At 48.8% G+C, this 20,307-nt stretch overlaps 1 pseudogene; it reads right to left on the bottom strand.

Annotated features, from left to right (window-relative positions):
- LOC136624339 (zinc finger protein 271-like) overlaps positions 1-20,307 on the bottom strand; it is a 41,387-nt pseudogene that overhangs the window by 16,061 nt on the left and 5,019 nt on the right.

Consider the following 20,307-nt stretch of genomic DNA (forward strand, 5'->3'; position numbering starts at 1 on the left):
CCCAGTGTATCAGCATAGCATCTTATAACCAATGCCATCTCTGCCTGCTGAGAGGTGTCACATCTGGGTGGCGCTAGAACACCACATCTCGGCATTCACACAAAACAGAAAAAGCACACACAATGTAATGCTGAGAAAGGCTGCATCACTCTAGGCAATTGAAAATGGGGAAACTTGTCCCTTACTAGTCAGGAAGATGGGGAACCCTTGCCTAAATGCGGAGTTAGCGTCCTGGTAAGGTCGGCCCCACCGTCTTCACCTAGGGCCTGACTATCTCTGTGAAGGCACCTGGAGAGATTCACTGAACCCTGCAAAGCAACTGTACAAACACTAACAAAGTAAAAGGAAAATCAAACCAGCCCTTATCTGTATGTAGATAGCTTTCCCTCAAAATAGAGGCTCCAACCATTATCACCAACTGAACTGTATACACAGGAATGGACAAGTTAAGGGGTAGAAATATAAAGTCCTCCTCACCTGCTGCTAGGGAGCACAGAGAAGGAACCACAACCCAAACCCTCTCTCACAGGTCGGACTCTCCGAAAGAATACCAGCATGCTGCATGCATGTACTGATAGCAGCCAGCAGACTGATAGTGGTAGAGTGACTGGTCTGTCCCTACATCGTGGCCAACATGCCACGACTCTCGTGACCGACAAGCCACAACAGGAGGACGGTGTAATTATCATTACCCTCTATATTCTCCCTAAAAAGCTAAATACCATAAGTATACAATAAGGGAAAATGAACAGTCATCTCCTTGATTAGAACTGTGTGACAGGAGCCTCTAATCATCATCAGTAATTGGGAGAAGAGTTTCTGACCCCCATGAAGAGCTGCTGTAGTACAGTCCATGGAGATTCATCCTACAGGAAGTCCTGGTGACTTGGATTGTTTTCTTTAGGAGTCACATAGAGACAAGTAATACCCAAATGGTCACAATGAGGTCACATGACCCATCTGAAGATAAGGACTCCAGGAATTTTAAGAGAAAGGAATAAGTAAACAAGGTAATACTAGCTGACATATATACTGGGGGACGAGTTCCATGGTGAATTAAAAAAAATGGTTACCTGAAGTGGCCCTTTTTAGATAATAGATTTTTTTTTATTTCATTGTCTGTACATCACCATGAGGGCGGCCATCTTACCTTTGCTGCCGACATACCGTGTTTCCCTGAAAGTAAGACAGTGTCTTACTTTCTTTTTATCCCCAAAAGCCCCACTATGTCTTACTTTCGGGGTATGTCTTATATTGGACCTATACCGCGAAAGCAATTGGGTCTATACACTTCTGTATGGCCATATTAATGCACTTTGTAATGTACATTGTGCATTAATTATGAGCCATACAGAAGTTATAAGAAGTTTTTCACTTACCTGCTCCGTTGCTAGCGTCCTCGTTTCCATGGAGCCGGCGCAGTCCGGGTCTTCTGCTTTCTTCAATGGAGCCGCTCGTGCTGGATGCCGCCTCCGTGTAGCTCCGCCCCGTCACGTGCCGATTCCAGCCAATCAGGAGGCTGGAATCGGCAATGGACCGAGAGAGAAGATCCCGGCGGCCATCTTCAGCAGGTGAGTATGAAGACGCCGGACCGCTGGGATTCGGGTAAGTGACAAGTGCAGGGGACGGCGCGGTGACGTATGGAGAGGGGGGCGGCGCGGAAGTGGGCAGGAGGCGGCAATACCCCCATGTTTCCCCGAAAGTAAGACATATGTCTTACTTTCGGGGTACGGCTTATATTAGCCGACCCCCCTGAAACCCCCGATACGTCTTACAATCGGGGGTGTCTTACTATCGGGGAAACAGTTTCAGCAGCTACAGTGCTTTGTGAAAGTATTCACCTCTATTGGTGTTTTTTTCTGTTTTGTTACATGATTAGGAATGAAGATGGAATTCTGAAGGGTTTTTGCTATTTGCTTTACACCACATGCCAATTACTTGGAAGTTACAAAATATATTTTTACAGTGACCCATAGAATGGTAGAGTTGGACGGGACCTCCAGGGTAATCACGTCCACCCCCCTGCTCAATGCAGGATTTACTAAATAATCCCAGACAGATGTCGGGCCAGCTTCTGTTTGAAAACTTCCCTTGAAGGAGAACTCACTACCTCCCATGGCAGCCTGTTCCACTCATTGATCACTCACACTCGCAGAAATTGTTTCTAATATGTAATTTGTGTCTCCTCCCTTTCAGTTTCATCTCATTGCTTCTAACCTTTCCTTGTGCAGATGAGAATAGGGCTGATCCCTCTGCAGTGTGACATCCCTTCAGATATTTGTAGACAGCCATTAAGTCCCATTTCAGCCTTCTTTTTTGCAAGCTAAACATTCCTAGATCCTTTAACTGTTCCTCATTGCACAGGATTTGCAGACCGCTCACCATCCTCGTAGCGCTGCTCTGAGCTTGCTCTTTACAAATCCCAGAATTGTGTTTGCCCTTTTTGCTGCTGCATCACATTGTTGACTCATGTTCAGTCTGTGATTCATTAGTATACCAAAGTCTTTTTCACATGTGCTGCTTAGCCCAATTCCTCCCATTCTGTTTGTTCTTTTTTTATTATTTTTCTTGCCCAGAGGTAGGACTTTGCATTTCTCCTCATTAAATACTACTCTGTTAGTCGCCGTCCACTGTTCACGTTTTTTAAAAATCTTTTTGAATCCTTTCTCTTTCTTCTCTAGTGTTAGATATCCCTCCTTGCTTTGTGTCTTCTGAAAATTTGATCAGGTTCCCCTCAATCCCCTCCTCCAGATCATGTAAAAAGATGTTGAACACTGGGCCCAGGACAGAGCCTTTTGGTATACCACTTGATACATTGTTCAAGTTGGATGTGCAGCCATTTATGACCACTCTTTGTGTACGATCACTCAGCCAGTTGTGAATCCACCTAACAGTTGCCTTGTCAATCCCATATTTGGTCATTTTTTCAATAAGTATGGTATGAGATACTTTGTCAAATGCTTTACTAATGTCAAGATATACTATATCCGCCGCATTTTCCTCATCAACCCAGTCTGTGATTTTGTCATAAAAGGAAATTAAATTTGTCTGGCATGACTTGCTTGTTACAAACCCATGCTGGCTCTGATTAATTACTCCATTCTCATCAAAGTACTTGCATACATGCAGAAGATTATATACATGGGAAGATCACTTGTTGTTACATCTACTTTCTAAGAGAAAACACATACAAAATAGGAATTTAAAAGTTCAGCCTTCTCAACATTATTTTCCCCTTAGACTCCTCCAGTGTAGCCTTAGTAGTAGGTCAGGAATGCTACCTTTTCTCCTTAGGGAGAGCACCTAGAAGGTGAGTGAGGGGACTTGTAAGGCTAATCATGCTCCTCTGGGTAATATGCAAATAAAGGAGATGGAACAATTCCTCTGCAGCACCACCTATTGAAAGGCAGCTTTCCTGCAAATCAATGTTAGACTCTTTATACAAGTCTTGTTACAATGAATGGGAATTAAAAGCCAAGTCAGAATCCATACACAGACAGCTGTTTCACAGATTTAGAAGTATATTTAGGGTCCTTGTCCTGACGGAAGATGATTCTCCATTCTAGTCTCACATCTTTGTCAGACTGAAAAATGTTTTTCTTCAGAATTGCCCTGTATTTACTGCCATCCATCTTTCCATTCCCATGATGCTATGCTGCCACCATTGCGCTTCACTGTAGGAACGGTGAAAGGAAATGGTGGGAAGTGTTGGTTTGCGCCACACATAACGTTTCCTATGATTGTCAAAAAGTTCAGTTTTAGTCTTATTTGATCAGAGAACCTTCTCCCATGTGTTTAAGGAGTCTTCCACATGCTGTTTGCAAAGTCAAAATGTTTTCTTATGTTTCTCTTTAAGTAACAGCTCTTTTCTAGAAGCTCTTTCATAAAGCCCCACTATGTAGAGTATATGGTGTTAGGCCGGCTACGCGTGTTTGTCGCCCCCTTGCTATTCTGGGCAGATGCGGGCGTCCTTTTGCTCCTCCTGTATGAATGGACTCTTAGCTTCGACTTTCTAACAGCACTGCTGGAGTTATGCCTCCTTAGTGCCCTCAGCCCAGCTGCAGGGTAATAGGCTACTAACCTCCTGTTTTGTAGACCTGGGGATCCTCCTTCTTTGCCTGATTTTTTTTAGCATTTTTCCCCCCAATAAAACAAAAATAGCCCTTTATGCCACGGGAAAAAAAACGCAGCAAAAATTATTTTGGTAGCTAATGGAAAAAAATAGGGCAGTAAAACCACCACACAGGCAAAATCCCTAAAAAGTGTCTGGTCCTAACGCTACAAAACAGCCTGGTCCTTAAGAGGTTAAAATCCATTTAATTGCAGGTTGTAATGCAACACAAGGAAACATGGAGCCGGCGCAGTCCGGGTCTTCTGCTTTCTTCAATGGAGCCGCTCGTGCTGGATGCCGCCTCCGTGTAGCTCCGCCCCGTCACGTGCCGATTCCAGCCAATCAGGAGGCTGGAATCGGCAATGGACCGAGAGAGAAGATCCCGGCGGCCATCTTCAGCAGGTGAGTATGAAGACGCCGGACCGCTGGGATTCGGGTAAGTGACAAGTGCAGGGGACGGCGCGGTGACGTATGGAGAGGGGGGCGGCGCGGAAGTGGGCAGGAGGCGGCAATACCCCCATGTTTCCCCGAAAGTAAGACATATGTCTTACTTTCGGGGTACGGCTTATATTAGCCGACCCCCCTGAAACCCCCGATACGTCTTACAATCGGGGGTGTCTTACTATCGGGGAAACAGTTTCAGCAGCTACAGTGCTTTGTGAAAGTATTCACCTCTATTGGTGTTTTTTTCTGTTTTGTTACATGATTAGGAATGAAGATGGAATTCTGAAGGGTTTTTGCTATTTGCTTTACACCACATGCCAATTACTTGGAAGTTACAAAATATATTTTTACAGTGACCCATAGAATGGTAGAGTTGGACGGGACCTCCAGGGTAATCACGTCCACCCCCCTGCTCAATGCAGGATTTACTAAATAATCCCAGACAGATGTCGGGCCAGCTTCTGTTTGAAAACTTCCCTTGAAGGAGAACTCACTACCTCCCATGGCAGCCTGTTCCACTCATTGATCACTCACACTCGCAGAAATTGTTTCTAATATGTAATTTGTGTCTCCTCCCTTTCAGTTTCATCTCATTGCTTCTAACCTTTCCTTGTGCAGATGAGAATAGGGCTGATCCCTCTGCAGTGTGACATCCTGTCAGGACAGTGTCCGGAATATGGGGGTCCCTGATATATCCCGCAACCCCTGTCCCTGCCTACTTGCCCCCCTGGGCTAACCCCCAGGGCGACAACTGGGCGGCGGTCCCTACCCTCACTAGGGAAGCGGGACACGGGAAGACAAACAGACACTGAAGACAAACAACGGTAGAACGGTCAGACAATCCGGGTCGGCAACAGGAGGGTACGCAGTACAGGGGGGTCAGGCAAAACGTAGTCAAGGTCCAAAAGCAGAGGTCAAGAAAGCCGGGGTCACAAACAGGAGTCAAAAGAATACGCGGGTGCAGCTGGAAGACCAAACTGACACTGGCAAGGCCTGAGAGGAAAACACACCTATTTAAATGCTGTCAGCGCTCCCGCCCCAGAAGCTGATTGGGGCGGGGAGCCTGACAGCAGCAGGGCTAATCAGGGCGGTGCTGGGGGCACGCCCCCAGTCTCACTGCACAGACAGTTACCAGGGAAGCCAGCCTGGTAGTCAAGCGACTAGAAGCACCAGCTGCCTCCCTAGCAACCCGGCGGCGACCAGTCTTACAGCGGCCCGGGGAGATCACAAGAACCGGGGTACCTCTGCGCCGTGCTCCTGTACCCCGGGTGGCCGGACCGGTGGTGCGGGCACGGCGGCCCCGAGAGTTGCCGGTTCTGACAGTACCCCCCCTTCTACGGGGGGACACCGGACCCCCATGGCCAGGTGCGGGCTTAAGCGGGAAAGCCCTGTGGAATGCCTGGACTAGGCGTGGCGCATGAACGTCCCTGGCAGGGACCCACGTCCTATCCTCAGGGCCAAATCCTCTCCAGTGGACCAGGTACTGCAGCACACCTCTAACCCGTCGGGCATCCACCAGCCTTTCTACTTCATACTCCAGTTCCCCCTGTACCAGAGAAGGAGGAGGCGGGTTCTGGGTGGGTAGAACTGGAGTCACATACTTCTTAAGTAAGCTTTTGTGAAAAACCTTGTGGACCTTCCAGGGGTCAGGAAGTGCCAACTTATATGACACCGGGTTGATGACCTGAGAAACAGTAAATGGGCCAATGAACCGAGGAGCAAGTTTCAGGGAGGGAACCTTGAGTCTCAGATTCTTGGAAGACAACAAAACTTGCTCCCCGACTACAAAAGGTGCAGAGATGGTACATCTTTTATTTGCGTATTTACGCAGTTTCTCTTGGGAACCCTGAAGGTTCTTACGAACCTGGGCCCAAACTGTGCACAGTTCCTCAGAGGATATGTCGGCGGCCGGATTGTTCGAGACCACAGGAGTGGAAAGCGAGAACCGGGGATGAAACCCATAGTTACAAAAAAAAGGTGACAATTGGGTCGACGAGTTAACATGGTTGTTGATAGCAAATTCGGCGAGAGGTAAGTAGTTGGCCCACTGATACTGGTTATCAGAGACAAACAGTCGCAGATACTGGATAAGTTCTTGGTTCATTCGTTCCGTTTGTCCGTTACTCTCGGGATGGAAAGCGGAGGAGAAGGACAAATTTACGTTTAGATTTTTACAGAAGGCTCGCCAGAAGCGAGCGACGAACTGAACCCCTCTATCTGACACAATGTCCTCGGGGATCCCATGTAACCGAACAATCTCCTTGATGAACATTTCAGACAGAAGTTTGGCGTTAGGCAACTTGCAAAGCGGAACAAAATGTGACATTTTAGAGAAACGGTCTACTATTACCCAGATGACCGTATTCCCCAGCGAGGATGGCAGATCAGTAATAAAATCCATGGACAAATGGGACCATGGCCTGGACGGAATGGGCAAGGGAAGAAGAGGACCCTCAGGACGTCTCCTGAGATTCTTCCCCCTTGCGCAAACCGGGCACGCGGACACAAATACCCGTACCTCCTTGGCCATGTGCGGCCACCAATAGAGTCTGGATACTAACTCCAGCGTACCCCTGATGCCGGGGTGTCCAGCTAGGACAGAAGCGTGTGTCTCCTCTAACACTTTCAATCTCAGTGACAATGGGACAAATAATTTGCCTTCCGGAAGGGCTTCAGGAGCAGATTGTTGAGCGGCGTGAATGAGAGGTGAAAGGTCGGAGGAGACAGCAGCGAGGACCACCCCAGGGGAGAGAATGCTCTCAGGCTCCGGCTCGGCAGGTTCCGGAGAACCAAAGCTCCTAGACAGGGCATCAGCCTTGACATTCTTAGAACCGGGTCTATAGGTAACAACAAAATTGAACCGAGAGAAGAACAAGGCCCAGCAGGCTTGCCGAGCATTTAACCTCTTAGCGGAATCTAGATAGGTGAGGTTTTTATGGTCTGTGAGTACCGTGATCTGGTGATGGGCTCCTTCCAAAAAATGCCTCCACTCTTCGAAAGCCCACTTAATCGCCAGCAATTCCCGGTTGCCTATATCATAGTTCCGTTCGGTGGAAGAAAACTTCCTAGAAAAATAGGCACACGGTCTAAGGTTGGTGAGAGTGGAGGGACCTTGGGACAGTACCGCTCCCACACCAAACTCAGAGGCATCTACTTCCACCAAAAAAGGGCTGGACAGATCTGGTTGTACTAGGACAGGTGCAGAAGAGAACGCCGCCTTTAGGGTATCGAAGGCCCTCAGAGCCTCAGAAGACCAGGTCCTCACATCTGCCCCCTTTCTGGTGAGGTCCGTTAGAGGTTTAGCCACCACGGAGAAGTCTTTGATGAATTTGCGATAGTAGTTGGCGAAGCCGAGGAAGCGTTGAAGGGCTTTCAACGACCCTGGCTGGGCCCACTCCGTGATGGCTTTCACCTTTTCAGGATCCATCTGGAAGTCGCATGGCGTGATGATATACCCCAAAAATGATATCTTTTGTACCCCGAACACACATTTCTCGAGTTTAGCAAACAGCTTGTTATGTCTGAGTCGAGCTAGTACAGTCTGAACGTGAGTATGGTGACTTGGCAAGTCGGAGGAAAAAATCAAAATGTCGTCTAGATATACAACCACGAACACCCCCATGATATCCTGAAACACTGAGTTCATGTACCCCTGAAAAATGGCGGGGGCGTTACACAATCCAAAAGGCATAACTAGGTATTCAAAATGCCCGAGGGGCGTATTGAAGGCGGTTTTCCACTCATCCCCCTCCCGAATGCGGATGAGGTTGTATGCTCCCCTGAGATCAAGTTTAGAAAACCATCGGGCCCCAGCGACCTGGTTGAGGAGGTCAGGAATGAGTGGAAGGGCATACTGGTTTCGTACTGTGATTTTGTTTAGCTCTCTATAGTCAATACAGGGCCGGAGGCCCCCATCCTTCTTCTCAACGAAGAAAAACCCGGCACCCACCGGGGATTCTGAGGGCCGGATGTGCCCCTTGGCCAGGCTGTCCTGGATATAGTCCCTCATGGATTCTCTCTCAGGAACCGTAACGTTATAAATGCGGCCCTTAGGAAGTTTGGCCCCAGGAATCAAGTCTATTTTACAGTCCCATTCCCTATGAGGGGGCAGAGCTTCAGATAATTGTTTGGAGAACACGTCAGAAAACTCGGAGAGGTAATCTGGTAGGGGGGTCCCCTCGCAGGTGGAGATTCCCACCTTCACCGCACAAAGGTGGTTGGCACAGCGGGGACCCCACTTTACCAGTTCCAACGTGTCCCAATTTACTACCGGGTTGTGCTCCCGGAGCCAGGGGAGGCCTAGGACGACGTCCACAGACAAATCTCTCATCACTAGAAAGGTGCAGGTTTCCACGTGTAAGGCTCCTATCGTAAACCTTACTTCAGGGGTAACCAGATGAACCACCCCTGCTTGCAATGGGGTGGAGTCCACTCCTGAAACCAGAATCGGGGTCTCTAAACGTAAAAAAACCCCGGACAGTTGAGCAACGAAATTAAAGTTAACGAAATTCGCCGCAGCCCCAGAATCAACAAAGGCTTGCCCAGTACGGTGGAAAGCATGAAATTCTAGGGTGCAAGGCAATAACATTTTGGATAACACAGGGAGTACCTTAGCTCCTAGACAGTCCTCCCGACAACTGCCTAGGAGCGGGAGTTTTCCTGCCGTGGCTTCTTAGTGCAGGTGGCAATGCGGTGACCCGGCTCCCCACAGTAGAAGCAAAGATTCTTCTTCAGGCGATATTCCCGTCGCTGCTTGGGGTTCATGGCTCCCAGTTCCATGGGCTCGGTGGTGGGAAGTGAGAGAGTCAGGTCAGTAGAAGAAGTGGGCGTGGGGAGTGGAGTGGCCCGAGCGGCGTGTCGGCCCCTCAAACGTCGGTCGGCCCGAATAGCAAGCGTCATGGCTTGCTCCAGGGTTCTAGGCTCTGGGTGGGCCACAAGTAGGTCCTTGAGACCCTCAGACAGACCGGTCAAAAATAAGTCTTTTAGGGCGGCATCGTTCCACCCGGATTCCGTACAATGTTGACGGAATTGGGAACAGTAGTCCTCCGCCATTTTACAACCCTGGCGCAGGGCCAGAAGTTTGGAGACTGCGTAGCCCGCCCGGTCGGGTTCGTCATAAATTTGACCCAGGGCGGAAAAAAAGGCGTCAAGGGATAGTCGGGCTGGAGAGCCTGCTGGTAGCGAGAAAGCCCAATTTTGGGGGTCCCCCCTCAGGCGGGTAATTACAATTCCCACTTTCTGATATTCAGTACCAGAGGAGTGGGGTCGGAGATCAAAGTAGAGCTTGCAGCTCTCTCTAAATGCAAAGAACTGACCTCTCTCTCCAGAGAAGCAGTCCGGCAGCGTGGCTCGGGGTTCTGACATAGTCCCGGGAGCGGAAGGGGGCTGCATGGGACCTGCAGCCGCCACTTGTTCCTGTAGCTGCATGCGGGCGGTTAGGTCCTGGACAAGGTTAGTAAGGACCTGGACCTGGTTCGCTAACGCAGCCACGGCCTCCATCGAGGGATTCAAAGTAGCCGGGCGGATGCACGAGTCTGACCTACCTTCGGCCAGTGTTACTGTCAGGACAGTGTCCGGAATATGGGGGTCCCTGATATATCCCGCAACCCCTGTCCCTGCCTACTTGCCCCCCTGGGCTAACCCCCAGGGCGACAACTGGGCGGCGGTCCCTACCCTCACTAGGGAAGCGGGACACGGGAAGACAAACAGACACTGAAGACAAACAACGGTAGAATGGTCAGACAATCCGGGTCGGCAACAGGAGGGTACGCAGTACAGGGGGGTCAGGCAAAACGTAGTCAAGGTCCAAAAGCAGAGGTCAAGAAAGCCGGGGTCACAAACAGGAGTCAAAAGAATACGCGGGTGCAGCTGGAAGACCAAACTGACACTGGCAAGGCCTGAGAGGAAAACACACCTATTTAAATGCTGTCAGCGCTCCCGCCCCAGAAGCTGATTGGGGCGGGGAGCCTGACAGCAGCAGGGCTAATCAGGGCGGTGCTGGGGGCACGCCCCCAGTCTCACTGCACAGACAGTTACCAGGGAAGCCAGCCTGGTAGTCAAGCGACTAGAAGCACCAGCTGCCTCCCTAGCAACCCGGCGGCGACCAGTCTTACAGCGGCCCGGGGAGATCACAAGAACCGGGGTACCTCTGCGCCGTGCTCCTGTACCCCGGGTGGCCGGACCGGTGGTGCGGGCACGGCGGCCCCGAGAGTTGCCGGTTCTGACACATCCCTTCAGATATTTGTAGACAGCCATTAAGTCCCATTTCAGCCTTCTTTTTTGCAAGCTAAACATTCCTAGATCCTTTAACTGTTCCTCATTGCACAGGATTTGCAGACCGCTCACCATCCTCGTAGCGCTGCTCTGAGCTTGCTCTTTACAAATCCCAGAATTGTGTTTGCCCTTTTTGCTGCTGCATCACATTGTTGACTCATGTTCAGTCTGTGATTCATTAGTATACCAAAGTCTTTTTCACATGTGCTGCTTAGCCCAATTCCTCCCATTCTGTTTGTTCTTTTTTTATTATTTTTCTTGCCCAGAGGTAGGACTTTGCATTTCTCCTCATTAAATACTACTCTGTTAGTCGCCGTCCACTGTTCACGTTTTTTAAAAATCTTTTTGAATCCTTTCTCTTTCTTCTCTAGTGTTAGATATCCCTCCTTGCTTTGTGTCTTCTGAAAATTTGATCAGGTTCCCCTCAATCCCCTCCTCCAGATCATGTAAAAAGATGTTGAACACTGGGCCCAGGACAGAGCCTTTTGGTATACCACTTGATACATTGTTCAAGTTGGATGTGCAGCCATTTATGACCACTCTTTGTGTACGATCACTCAGCCAGTTGTGAATCCACCTAACAGTTGCCTTGTCAATCCCATATTTGGTCATTTTTTCAATAAGTATGGTATGAGATACTTTGTCAAATGCTTTACTAATGTCAAGATATACTATATCCGCCGCATTTTCCTCATCAACCCAGTCTGTGATTTTGTCATAAAAGGAAATTAAATTTGTCTGGCATGACTTGCTTGTTACAAACCCATGCTGGCTCTGATTAATTACTCCATTCTCATCAAAGTACTTGCATACATGCAGAAGATTATATACATGGGAAGATCACTTGTTGTTACATCTACTTTCTAAGAGAAAACACATACAAAATAGGAATTTAAAAGTTCAGCCTTCTCAACATTATTTTCCCCTTAGACTCCTCCAGTGTAGCCTTAGTAGTAGGTCAGGAATGCTACCTTTTCTCCTTAGGGAGAGCACCTAGAAGGTGAGTGAGGGGACTTGTAAGGCTAATCATGCTCCTCTGGGTAATATGCAAATAAAGGAGATGGAACAATTCCTCTGCAGCACCACCTATTGAAAGGCAGCTTTCCTGCAAATCAATGTTAGACTCTTTATACAAGTCTTGTTACAATGAATGGGAATTAAAAGCCAAGTCAGAATCCATACACAGACAGCTGTTTCACAGATTTAGAAGTATATTTAGGGTCCTTGTCCTGACGGAAGATGATTCTCCATTCTAGTCTCACATCTTTGTCAGACTGAAAAATGTTTTTCTTCAGAATTGCCCTGTATTTACTGCCATCCATCTTTCCTTTCCCATGATGCTATGCTGCCACCATTGCGCTTCACTGTAGGAACGGTGAAAGGAAATGGTGGGAAGTGTTGGTTTGCGCCACACATAACGTTTCCTGTGATTGTCAAAAAGTTCAGTTTTAGTCTTATTTGATCAGAGAACCTTCTCCCATGTGTTTAAGGAGTCTTCCACATGCTGTTTGCAAAGTCAAAATGTTTTCTTATGTTTCTCTTTAAGTAACAGCTCTTTTCTAGAAGCTCTTTCATAAAGCCCCACTATGTAGAGTATATGGTGTTAGGCCGGCTACGCGTGTTTGTCGCCCCCTTGCTATTCTGGGCAGATGCGGGCGTCCTTTTGCTCCTCCTGTATGAATGGACTCTTAGCTTCTACTTTCTAACAGCACTGCTGGAGTTATGCCTCCTTAATGCCCTCAGCCCAGCTGCAGGGTAATAGGCTACTAACCTCCTGTTTTGTAGACCTGGGGATCCTCCTTCTTTGCCTGATTTTTTTAGCATTTTTCCCCCCAATAAAACAAAAATAGCCCTTTATGCCACGGGGAAAAAAACGCAGCAAAAATTATTTTGGTAGCTAATGGAAAAAAATAGGGCAGTAAAACCACCACACAGGCAAAATCCCTAAAAAGTGTCTGGTCCTAACGCTACAAAACAGCCTGGTCCTTAAGAGGTTAAAATCCATTTAATTGCAGGTTGTAATGCAACACAAGGAAACACCAAGTGGAGTGAATACTTCCACAAGACACTGCATGCTTTGCAGGCACCTCATGGGCCATTCATATCACAGTTTGCGGGTCCGCGTGGTAGACCTTTATTACAGCAGAGCAGTGCGAGCAGGTCCTGTCGTGAATGGTAGATAACATGTCCAGCAATGTGTTGAACACTTAGTCTTCTACGCAGTCCACTAATCCCAGCCTAGGGACTGCACCTTTGAATCCTCTGGCTGCTCCTCCTTCCTCCCAGCCTCCTCACTCCATGAAAATGACATATTCTGAGCAGGCAGACTCCCAGGAACTGTTCCCGGGTCCCTGCCCTGAGTGGGAAAAAACAGTTCCTCTCTCACCTGAGGAGTTTGTCATGACCGATGCCCAATATTTGGAAAGTTCCTGGAGTCCGGGTGATGAGGCTGGGAACTTCCGGCAACTGTCTCAAGAGCTTTTTGTGGATGAGGATGATGAGACACAGTTGTCTGTCAGTGAGGTAGTAGTAAGGGCAGTAAGTCCAAGGGAAGAGTGCACAGAGGATTCGAAGAAAGAGCTGCTGGACGATGAGGTGACTGACCCCACCTGGCTTGCTAAGCTTTCTGAAGACAGGGCTTCAGAGGTGGAGGAAAGTGCAGCAGCAGGACAGGTTGGAAGAGGCAGTGGGATGGCCAGGCCTAAAGCAAAGAATCCCCCAACTGTTTCCCACAGCACCCCCTCGCGGCAAGCCTCCGTGCAGAGGGCCAGATATTCAAAGGTTTGGATGTTTTTTAGTGAGAGCGCGGACGAACAGTGGTGTGCAACCTGTGCTGCACCAAGATCAGTCGGGGAACCACCCCTACCAGCCTCACCGCCACTAGCATGCACAAGCTTTAAACATGCACATTTCCAAATAAATCAGCCTGAAGATGCTGCCGTACAGGCTTGTGGAAACAGAGGCTTTCAAAAACATGATGGCGGCAGCGGTCCCGCGCTAGTCGGTCCCCAGTCGCCACTATTTTTTCCGGTGTGCCGTCCCCGCCCTACACCAGCACGTCTCCTGCAACATTAACCATGCCCTCACCAACGCAGTTACTGGGAAGCTCCACTTAACGACGGACACGTGGACAAGTACTGGCGGCCAGGGACACTGTCTCCCTGACGGCACATTGGGTGAACTTGGTGGAGGCTGGGACCAAGTCAGAGCCTGGACTGCTTATGTGCTACCCACACCAAGAATAGCAGGTCCTACCTCTGTGCTGGTATCTGCGGCGTATTATGCCACCTCCTCCAACTCCCCCCCCTCCTCCTCCTCCGCCACCTCCACTTCTCAATTAAGAAGTGTGAGCACGTCGCCAGCAGTCGGTAGCACGTGACGCAGCAGCACAGCGGTGGGCAAGCGTCAGCAAGCCGTGCTGAAACTAATCAGCTTAGGTGACAAGAGGCACACGGCCCCCATGCTGTTACAGGGTCTGACAGAGTAGACCGACCTCTGGCTTTCGCCACTGAGGCTCCAACTGGGCATGGTCGTGTGTGACAATAGCTGTAACCTGGTGGTGGCTCTGCAGCTTGGCAGCGTCACACACGTGCCATGTCTGGCCCACGTCTTCAATCTGGTGGTTCAGCAGTTTCTGAAAAACTACCTCCAACTTGTCTGAACTGCTCAGCAAGGTGCGCCGCGTGTGCGCACATTTCCGCAAGTCCACCACGGATGCTGCCACCCTCAGGACACTGCAACATTGGTTTCAACTGCCAGAGCACCGACTGCTGTGCGATGTGCCCATGCGCTGGAATTCTACGCTGCGCATGTTGGCCCGGCTGTACGAGCAGTGTAGAGCAATTGTGGAATACCAGCTGCAACATGGGTGGCGGAATGATAGTCAGCCTCCGCAGTTCTTTATAGAGGAGTGGGCATGGATAGCAGACATCTGCCAGGTCCTTGGAAACTTTGAGGAGTCTACCCAAATGGTGAGCGGCGATGCGGCCATCATTAGCATTACCATCCTGCTGCTTTGCCTGCTGAGAAGTTCACTGCGAAACATAAAGGCCAACGTTTTGCGGTTAGAACCAGAGACGGGGATGACAGTATTTCGCTTGATAGCCAGACCACCATCTCAGCGCGTTTTGGAAAATGAGGGTGAAGGGGGAGGGGGAGGAGGAGGGGGAAGAGACTGCTGGTCACACTGCAGAGGGTACCCATGTTGCTTCCCTCTCATCAGTTCAGCGTGTATTGGCTGAAGAGGAGGAGGAGGCGCATCCTCCTAGTGAGGACAGCGATGTGCTGCGTACTGGGACCCTGGCACACATGGCTGACTTCATGTTAGGCTGCCTTTCCCGTGACCCGCGCTTTAGCCGTATTCTGGCTAACATGGATTACTGGGTGTACACCCTTCTCGACCCATGGTGTGAGGAGAATATTTCCACTCTCATTCCCGAAGAGGAAAAGGGTACGAGAGTGATGCAATACCACAAGGCCCTGGTGGAAAAAGTGATGCTAAAGTTCCCATCTGACAGCGCTAGAAGACGCAGTTCGGAGAGCCAACTAGCAGGGGAGGTGCGGGGATCAGGCAGCATGTCAAGCGCAGGCAGGGGAACATTCTCCAAGGCCTTTGCCAGTTTTATGTCTCCCCAGCAAGACTGTGTCACCACTCCCCAGTCAAGACTGAGTCAGAGGGAGCACTGTAAAAAGATGGCGAGGGAGTACATAGCCGACCGTACCAACGTCCTCCGTGATGCCTCTGCTCCATACAAATATTGGGTGTTAAAGCTGGACACGTGGCACGAACTTGTGCTGTACGCCCTGGAGGTACTGGCCTGCCCTGCCGCTAGTGTCTTGTCAGAGAGGGTGTTTAGTGCAGCTGGGGGCGATCATCACGGAAAAGCGTACCTGCCTGTCAACTCACAGAGCCGACATGCTTACCCTCATAAAGGGGTGGAATCAGCGGATCCTAAAGATTCTTTTCGTTGCAACAGGAGAAAAATGCATCCTCTATCACTCCAAAAAAGGGGAGAATTAGCTTTGTCTATCCCTCTCGAATATTACTCCTCCTCCTCCTCAAGCAGCATGTCATCACGCTGAACTGCCAATTTTTTTGCGGCCCAAAAGGCTCTGTTAAAAGTTTTAAAAGTTTAACTGAAAACCAATTTTTTTGGAGGGCTGCCTCCAGGCTCGGTTACAAATTAAGCAACAACGAGCTATATCTTTAAAAAATGTTTATGGGTTTCACCTGCCCTCGGGGTTCAGCAATTTTTCAGGGGTACACTTGTACTCTTGGAAGACTAATTTTTCCGGGCTTCGCCTATACTCTTGGTAACCATATTTGTTAGGTGTTCGCCTATACCCTTGGTACACCAATGTTTCAGGGGTCCGGCTATACAGTTACTACAGGAAGGTTTGAGAGGTTCGCCTATATTCTTGCTACAGAAATGTTTCAGGGGTCTGCCTATACACTTACAATAGGAAGGTTTGAGGGGTTCGCTTATACTCTTGCTACAGAAATGTTTCAGGGGTTCGCCTATACTGTGGGTGCGCAAAGGTTTCCCATAGCAGTGTTCAGCTGTCTGGCACAAATGCACAGAATGACTTGGGCAGAAGTGTGGGCCGAGGTCCTGGGCGGGGTGAAACTCTGCCATGTTTGGGCACTCTCATTTCTTTATGTGTAATACTGTCTTTGGCTTTCATGGGCTCACCTATGCTATGGGTGCACAAAGGTTTCCCAGCGCGGTGTTCAGCTATCTGACACATACACCAGATGAATTGTGTGGGGACACATGGATTTCCCAAAGCTATGTAACTCACGGCACATTGGGTCAACCAGGTGGAGACTGGGACCGAGCCTGACCCAGGGCCTGCTCACGTGCTTCCCACACAGAGTATTGCGGGTCCTACCTTGGTCACGGTTTCTCGGGCTTATTATGCCACCTCCTCCTCCTCCTTGGGGTCTGGGGATCAGCGTCGGCCGGCATGTATGATCTCTTGTGCTACAAATTAGCACAGTTATCCGAGATACTGGATTGGAGCATTCACAGGAAGCGAAACAAAGTTCATGAGACTTTCACAGGGTCACTGTATACCTGTGGTGTCTACTTTGGCGACACCTCTGGCTTCAAATAAATCTTTGGTTTAAGAATGCGTTGCTGTGTTGTGGAGATGTGTAGAAGTGCTGGCACCTGAGTCCCCTTTATGCCCAGGTTTGCGGCTCCTTATAATTTTGTGACGGAGGTGGCACGGGATTGTAATTATGACCGTACGTCAATTTATCGTCAATTTTCATCAGCATATTGGGCTATCACCCACATTTTCAAAGAGGGTCGCTGCCTGGCCCTGTCAACCTTCTGCAGTGTTTGTCTCCGGCTCCTCCTCATCACAGACGCACTTATAAATAGACAGGAAGGTGATGTGACAATCAAGCGAGCGTGTAGCATGAGGCCAGCTGAATGCTACGCAGGGAAATTTTTGTGTGCGCTGTGGACGCAGGGTCGTGCGGATGATTGGACAGCAATGCCAGCATGTAACACAGGAGAAGAGGCAGTGGTTTCACTCGCAGGCCGTGATTGGCCTCCGTTGCACATAGTGTGGTGCTTAGCTAAGATGTGCCAGCGCGTGTGCCGTGCCGCTTATGGTCTGGCCCAAGTAAACTGTTAGGGGGGTGACCGCAAGGCTCTTGCCCCCAATTTGGCTTAATAGTGGGACCTGGGAGCCTCAGATGCACCCATGCATGCTGCCCATGTGGTTCCCTATCCATTTCTGTGGTGTTTCCATAACTTTCTCATGTTTTTAGGTGTTTCACACAACCTCCCCCATGACGAGCATCGGTCAGCATGAAAAATGCTCGAGTCCCCCATTGACTTCAATGAGATTCGTTATTCGAAACAAGCTCTCAAACATTATGAAAAGTTCGACTTGAGCATTTTGGTGCTCTCTCATCTCTAGTAATGAATCATGGAATTGATGTAAAAGCAAAAATTTCAGTATCAAGCTGATGCCTGATGAGTATCCGACAGGAGACTGCACTGCATGGAAGTGGCTGCAATATACAGAGTAGACCTCCAGAGTGTGACAGGCAATCAGATGAGAGGGACAGGGATGGAAAAATTTGCTTTTGCAACAGTGTCCCTTTAACATAAAACTTGATTTATACAAGAGGTCATTTTCTGATTAAGCATTCCCTTTAAACAATCATAACTATTATAATACTATTGGATAAAAGACATTCAGAACTTTATGTCCTACCTGATCATCCTGTGGAAGAAGAGGACGGGGACATCTCTCCGCTGCTGTTCTCTTACTGGATCTACCTGCAGAAAACACAGATAGCCACTGAATTCATTCTCTACATACAAATAATAAAGGCCATGTGGATTTAGTCCTGCTATTACCTGGTGATGGGGGGGGCTGGTGGTCCTCCATCATGACGTCCTTGTACAGATCCTTGTGTCCTTCTAAATACTCCCACTCCTCCATGGAAAAATAGACAGCGACGTCCTGACACCTTATAGGAACCTGAGAACATAATGATACCATCATCACCCAGACACGTTATACCATCATATTGTTACTGTATAATGTCCCAGCAGCGTCACCTCTCCAGTCAGCAGCTCAATCATCTTCCTGGTGAGTTCTAGGATCTTCTGCTCATTGATCTCCTCCAGTATCAGGGGGTGAGGTGGAGGCCCTGTGATTGGGCTCAGGGGTCTTCCCCATCCATCAGACACCGGGGCTTGACAGCCATCACTAGAAGTCTTCTTCACTACTATGCATTCCTGTTTATGGGGAGATACATCCATCAATATCCCTGCAGACATTCCCAGAGTCCTTCATCTCTCCCGTCATATCATCTGGTATTAGGGGGGTTGTCCGATTTCATGATAAAAAAGAACTGAGCAATGCAGAGAAATTAAATAAAACAAGCTTCTGTATTCGATCTAATGCCGCCATTAAGCTTCTACCCGCTGGACTTTGTTTAATCGCCTGCAGTGATGACATCATGTTAACAACACGCGACCGCCGCAGCGGAAAACAGATGAAAGTGTAGCGTTTAACTGACCCGCAGGCTATAGTGGGGTAAACCTAGTTAAGTAAAGTATACGTTTGACTACGTTTAGCCAGGAACAGGTTTCCATACATTTTATTATGGGACTGAACAGCGCAGCCGACTGCCCTTTTATGTCCAACAAAATAATCGTGTGGAAACATACTTATATTTTAAACATTGCGGTCATTGAAAAACATACAGAAATATTTGGCTGTGGGTTTCCACACACTTAACGTATACGTGTTTTCAGATCAAATGCCTTGAAGGGTAAAAAAATGTTGAACTTTAAAACTCTTTTAAAAAAAGGTTTACAGTGAAGAACGTATACCGGGCATGGGATTTAAAGAGAAAACGTATGCTTAAGATGTATTAAGTTTTACACAGTTTTCATGTATGTTTCCTGCATACCAGAACCCAACAATTATCATTCATTTTCGCTCATTTGAGCGATTCTTTGAATGATATAATTGCTCCATCTAAAATCCCTCTAACTCTGTAGGCTTGAAGGTGTAGACAGTGAGGAAGCGCTCAGCGCTGGAGGCCTGGGAAAGATTATTATGGGCTGTTTTATTGTTTTTTTAGCATGGACAGCTTAAAAACCATCTCTGAATACCTCTCAAAGTAGCACCTTTCCATGTGTGTATGTTAGCGGGCCGGTAGAGTAGGATGTGTCCATGTCTGCATATAAGTGGGCTGATAGAGGAGGACGTGTCCATGTCTGCATGTAAGCGGGCCGGTAGTGTAGGACCAGTCTAACTCTGCATGCAAGTGGGCCAGTAGAGTAGGACCTTTCCATGTCTGCATGTAAGCAGGCCGGTAGAGTAGGACCTGTCCATGTCTGCATGTAAGCGGGCCGGTAGAGTAGGACCTGTCCATGTCTGCGTGTTAGCGGACCGGTAGAGTAGGACCTGTCCATGTCTGCATGTAAGTGGGCCAGTAGAGTAGGACCTTTCCATGTCTGCATGTAAGGAGGCCGGTAGAGTATGACCTGTCCATGTCTGCATGTAAGGAGGCCGGTAGAGTAGGACCTCTCCGTGTCTGCATGTAAGAAGATCGGAAAAGTAGGACCTATCCGCGTCTGCATGTAAGAGGGCCGGAAAAGTAGGACCTCTCCGTGTCTGCATGTAAGAAGGTCGGAAAAGTAGGACCTATCCGCGTCTACATGTAAGAGGGCCGGAAAAGTAGGACCTATCCGTGTCTGCATGTAAGAGGGCTGGTTGAGTAGGACCTGTCTAACTGCATGTAAGTGGGCCAGTAGAATAGGACCTGTCCATCTCTGCATGTAAGGGGGCTGGTAGAGTAGGACCTGTACATGTCTGCATGTAAGCCGGCCAGTAGAGTAGGACCTGTCCATGTCTGCATGTAAGGGGGCTGGTAGAGTAGGACCTGTACATGTCTGCATGTAAGGGGGCCGGTAGAGTAGGACCTGTACATGTCTGCA

The sequence above is a fragment of the Eleutherodactylus coqui genome, chromosome 4, assembly GCF_035609145.1.
Source record: "Eleutherodactylus coqui strain aEleCoq1 chromosome 4, aEleCoq1.hap1, whole genome shotgun sequence".
NCBI classification, from domain to species: Eukaryota; Metazoa; Chordata; class Amphibia; order Anura; family Eleutherodactylidae; genus Eleutherodactylus; species Eleutherodactylus coqui.